The 5,206-nt window shown below is 42.8% G+C and overlaps 1 non-coding gene across 1 annotated transcript; it reads left to right on the top strand.

Moving 5' to 3' along the window:
* Positions 1 to 1,068: 1,068 nt before the first annotated feature.
* Positions 1,069 to 1,142, top strand: TRNAI-GAU. Its single transcript has one exon. It is a non-coding gene; the product is annotated as a tRNA-Ile (tRNA).
* Positions 1,143 to 5,206: the final 4,064 nt, after the last annotated feature.

A 5,206-nucleotide genomic window follows, 5' to 3' on the forward strand; every position in this document is an offset into this window, starting at 1 on the left:
AGCCCTAGTGTGACAGGGCCTTACTTACAGCTCTCATGGCTCCATGAGGAAGAAAGTGGTCCCCCCAAAGAGGGGCTTAGTGGTGTCTTTTAGTCTGCATTCCTTAACAGGTCTTGGAGGTCCTCAGCAGTCTCCTTCAGGTGCCCTGGTCAGTCACTAGAACTGTCAAAGAACAAAATTACAGTAAATTTAGTTTAAAGATCTCAACTGGCTTTACTGTGATTCTAGAATTGAGCAACAGTTCATTCCATCAAGTAGAATAAGTGCTCCCTTTACAGCCTTTGACAGAAACTCCTCAGCCCTAGGGATAGTCAGGAGTCACATCCAGTGGCTTCCCAGTTAGCATCAGCACCTGCACCTTGCCCTGGACAGAACCCAGCACTTCCTGCCTCCACTGCAGGGTCTCTCCCGTCTCCTCCTGCACATCCTGTGGCAGGAGGGATCCCAGCATCCTCAAAACTATGTGTCTTGAAATTGCAGTCTTGACATGAACAGAGTCAATCCACCAGCTCCCACAATTTCTGCAAGATGCGCTTGACTTCTTCCTCTTCATCAGCCGACATTTCCCAGCCACTATAATTAATTAATTAATATGCAATCGGGTAAGTGCAGTGATTAGAAATGGATTTTCTGTGAAGTTAATGAAGCTTACATTTCAGAACTCTCACTTGCTGGGTCTTTACCAAAGCCCTGGTAGAATGTTTACACAATCACAGGTTTGTGTAAAATTTGCAAATGTTAGCTATTTTAACCACACTCAGGTCAGAGCACACTCTCTTTCTACTCTGACTTCCCATACATCTTGCTTTCGCTTGTGTCAAGTAACATAAGACTAGCAGCAGGTATTCTTGGGATTTGGAAGATGGGAAGTCGAGTGGAGGATACATTTTGTTTGGACTCAGATATGTTTATGTGTTTATGAGTCACTCCCATGTATATTTAAGCTATCGCTAATCATCTTGGTTTAGAAATGGCTTCTAGGAATACTTGCACTGCCCATCGTGCCAACTCCCCTGACACCATGACATGAAGGTGCAGGGCCAGAATTTATAAGATCATAAGAGGGCTGGCTGGTTAGCTCAGTTGGTTAGAGCGTGGTGCTGATAACACCAAGAACCAGGGTTCGATCCCTGTACCAGCCAGCTGCTGAAAAAGAAAATAAAGTTATAAATCTAACTGATAGAAGAATTTAAGAATAAAATAATGGGAGGAAGAGAGAGAAGTAGGGCGGAATTGTCATACGCCAAAAAAAAAAAAAAAAAAAAAAAAAAAGATGATGAATATGTTCCTAGCAGTCCTAGCACAAAAGGAATGTGGGTGGAGACAAAACAAAATTTGAAGTATATGGAGCCAGAAGCTAGTCTGTAGAAAATTCTTTCAGTCATTCAGTGTGTAAAACTGTAAGCAAAGGCTTTGATTCTCACTGATGTCTAGCTGAGTGGAAGAGCTTTCATATGCAATGATAGGCCACCATGTGTCCTTTTTTGATGGAATTGTGTGAAATAGACTGTATCAGAAATTTTGTTTGTAGCTACACGCAGTTTGTGTATAATGTAATGTGCTTTATAAAGCCCAACTATCAATAATAAAAAACAGATTACCGTCAGCTGTGGCAGAGGAAAGACTGAATTCTATTCCTCCTGTCTCTAGGGAGAATGATATTACAAAATTTTTGTCAGATGAGGAGGTGATAAAGAGCCTACAACCAACAAGCAGGAGAACAAGTAGGAAAAGTATCCTACAGGAATCAGGCAGTTAACTAACTAACTAACTACATATGATGTTACTTTTTTCTGTTTTTTTTTTTTTTTTTTTTTTTTTTTTTTTTTTTTTCTGATAGATGGTATATTTTTGAGCTTTTTAGAATTTGTAATTAGAGTAATTTTCCTCATTATAGGTAATACCACTTTTGCATTATAATTTTGTATTTGTAATTTGCATTCTTTTGCTTAAAGACGGTCATGAAAATTGTTTGGCTTTTGGCCCCACAAGCCTGAAGCTGCGGCTTCAGGTGTTAGAGGCAGGCACTAGCTCTTGAGGGGGTTTGCAGTTTTGGATGGGGGTGGCAAAGGAAAGGCAGTGATCAGATGCTTTCCTCGAGAGGGAATACTTAAGCTGAACTCGAGAGGTTTGGGTGGGAGTTTTCCAGATAAAATTCCGAAATTGCAGAGGGCCTTGCTCAAATCATGGACTTTCTTTTTAGTCTCGTACTCACCATAGGGCATATATTTGGTTTACTGCTTCCTTCAGGATGTTTGTTTCCATTGTTATGTATGTGCGTCTTTATTTTATAATGGGTTGTGGAGAGAGGAAGTTTGGTGTGGAGTCTGCAGGGTCCTATGGATTGATTTTGAGCCCCCTGTGGGGAGAGGGAGCCAGGAACTGGTGGAACCTCAAGGGTGTTTGGGACTCCAGGCACAGACAGAACTGTCTCAGAGTTTAGGTGGCCATTTTCCTGTGTCTGTGTGGAACTCGGCTTCATTCTGGGTTAAGCCCTTTGGCATGGATGATGGTATAAGCTTGGCGGTGGGAAATCGCCAGGAAGTTTCTCTGAGTGGCTGTGCAGCCTGCAGAGGTGGATTAGTGGGAACCAGAGCCAAAGAGAAAGAACAGGTGGCCATCAAGCCTTGTGGTGACTTCAGCTGGCACATTGGTTTGTGGGCTCATTTATTTATTTGATAACTATTTATTGAGTGTCTACTATGTGCCAGATCTTATTTTAGGCTCTGGAACTACAGTAGAAAATAAAACATTAAACTCCTGGCTTCTGCGGAACACGTGGGAGATATCCCTTGAGAATGACAAGAAGTAACAAATGGATCTTTGTAGGGGAAGGAGGGTGGGAGCGTGAGGGATTGAGGTTATGTTAACGCACATGTACAGGCCACTGAGACAGTGGACTTTTAGTTTCCAAGTGTTATAATTAAGCTTAATGCAAATTTTGCATTGTACTCTATTTACATAACAGTGCTTATTTTCATATAAAAATGAAGTTTGCTTTGCTAAGTCTTTGAGAAAAACCGATAGTCCGGGAAGGTGTGTTGTGTGTAGCCTGGTACACATACCTCCATTGTGAAATTTACGGTTAATTGAAGAGGAACTATTTGAAGGTTTTCAAACAAGGGAGTGATAGGGTCAGGTTTGTGTTTACATGGATCACTCTTTCTTCTCTGTGGGGCTTAAAGTAAGAATGCAGGGAGACCAGTAAGGTGGCCATGCAACACTCCAGACTAAAGATGATGAGGGCCTGAGGCAGAACTGCGGAAGCTGGAAATGAAGAGAAGGGGCAGAGTCAAATAACACTTAGGAAGTGAAATCAGCAGAACTTGGAAGTCGATTGCCTGGGAGTCAAAGAAGTTTAGGGATATTCCCAGAGTTTTTAGAGTGCATGGTGAGGCCATCAACTGAGATAGGATATGAAAGTTGAGGAACACATTAGGAGTGAAATAATTAATTTATTGTTGGATGTATGGAGTTCGAGGTGCCCATGAATGTCTGATGATATGGCCATTAGAAAGTTTGATTTTCAAATCTGCTGAGGCAAGTGCTTTGGGCTAGGAAGAAATGTTGGTAATTACTGCAATCCAGGTGGTACTTGGAACAGAGATAATGGATGAGGTTGAGGAAGAGGAGTGGGGAAATTGGTAAGATGAATGGACACTAGGATGAGGCACTAGGGCTACTATATAAAATGTTTATTATGTGAACAGAGGACATTTGAGAAGGGCCCAGAAAAGTGCCGGAAGCTTCTCCATTTTCTTCTGGAGGGAGCAACTGTGGAGTTGCTGAGCCTCATTTCTTCATCCAAGAAATATTTATTAAATATCCCTGGATATGTTGCAACATTTCCCACTAATGGCTTGGTGACTGGTGTCAGATGCCCAGATGGTCGTATTGTGGAAAACACGTATGATGAACTCCTTGGTGGGAAGAAATGGCTCTAAATAGGGTCCCATGGCCCATAGCAGGAGGGCCCAAGATACTGAGCATGAAGTCAGCAAAGCTGTCATGAAGAACAGCCAGATGGGGACTGGGGACGAGGGGCATGTGGTGAACAGGCTGGTGTGAGGGACCTCCAAGTGCTGGACACTGGAGGCATGCGGTGTGGCTTCTGTTGCTGCACAACCAGCGTGTCTGGTGCTCTGCTGGCAAGCACGGCCTCCAGCACAAGGGCCTGACTCCCCCCGTGAGCCTCAAGGCTGTGACTTGCTGGCTTCCTCCCCCAGAGCAGCCTTCACAATCTGTTTGGCGCAGTCTCTGTGCTGGTAGGAGGTGGAAGAGTCGTCATTCGCTGTGTGTGGGGGTGTGGGGAGGAAAGAAGGAGTAATGCCCTACTTTTGGAAGATGATGAAGAAAGAGAATCATTTTACAAGTAGAGTTTCGTTCATGTGCTGGATAAGAGGACACCTAACCTCTGGCAAAAACCATTAATTTAATCCGTCAAATATGTTCATAGAAATTCTAAGGTTGATACATTTCTCAAACAGCAAATGTTAAAAGATCTAAGAAAAATTATAATGGCCTTAGCTATAGGGCCTAAATAATTGAGACTAGTCTCAAAGGAATGTGGAACATCAGAGAAAAGTTACAGATATTTTTGCCTGTTAAAGGAGAAAATCTTAAGACACAGAAGGCTTTTTTCTTTCCTTTTTTTTAAATGATGAGTGAACACTTGTTGACTCCAATTGTAAGCGCCCTTCCATTCTTGTTTTCTGCACTGAACTCTTTTAAAACACTTTGTAGAGGCCATGTGTCACATTCATTTGATCCTCAAAACACTTGTGATATTGGCATTGTTATCTCCATCTCACAGACGAGAAAACAGAAACTCAGAGAGGTAATGTCCTGTGCTCTTTTGTCAAACTGCTAAGTGGCAGACCCGGGATCTGAACCCAGGTAGTGGGGCTCAGGCTCTGTCTCCACGTTCTTCCACCATAGGTTCATTCTTGGTGTTCCCCACTTTCCACACTAGATTCTACTATGTATTATTTTTTGATTTTTGGGTCATGTTTCCTAATTAGCTTTATATCTGCATCAAGAGATGAGTTATGGGACTGTCATGGGTTGGGGTGGTCTGAATGCTTTGGTGGTCTCGCATGCTGCCTCTGCCAAGATGCAAAGTAGGAGGGAGAAAGGATGTGGTTTATGGCTCATCTTCCTTCCTGTTTCTCTCCACCACGAAAGGTCCACCATCAGAGGTGGTGAG

Source organism: Galeopterus variegatus, unplaced genomic scaffold, assembly GCF_000696425.1.
Source record: "Galeopterus variegatus unplaced genomic scaffold, G_variegatus-3.0.2 Scaffold5076, whole genome shotgun sequence".
Classification (NCBI taxonomy): Eukaryota; Metazoa; Chordata; class Mammalia; order Dermoptera; family Cynocephalidae; genus Galeopterus; species Galeopterus variegatus.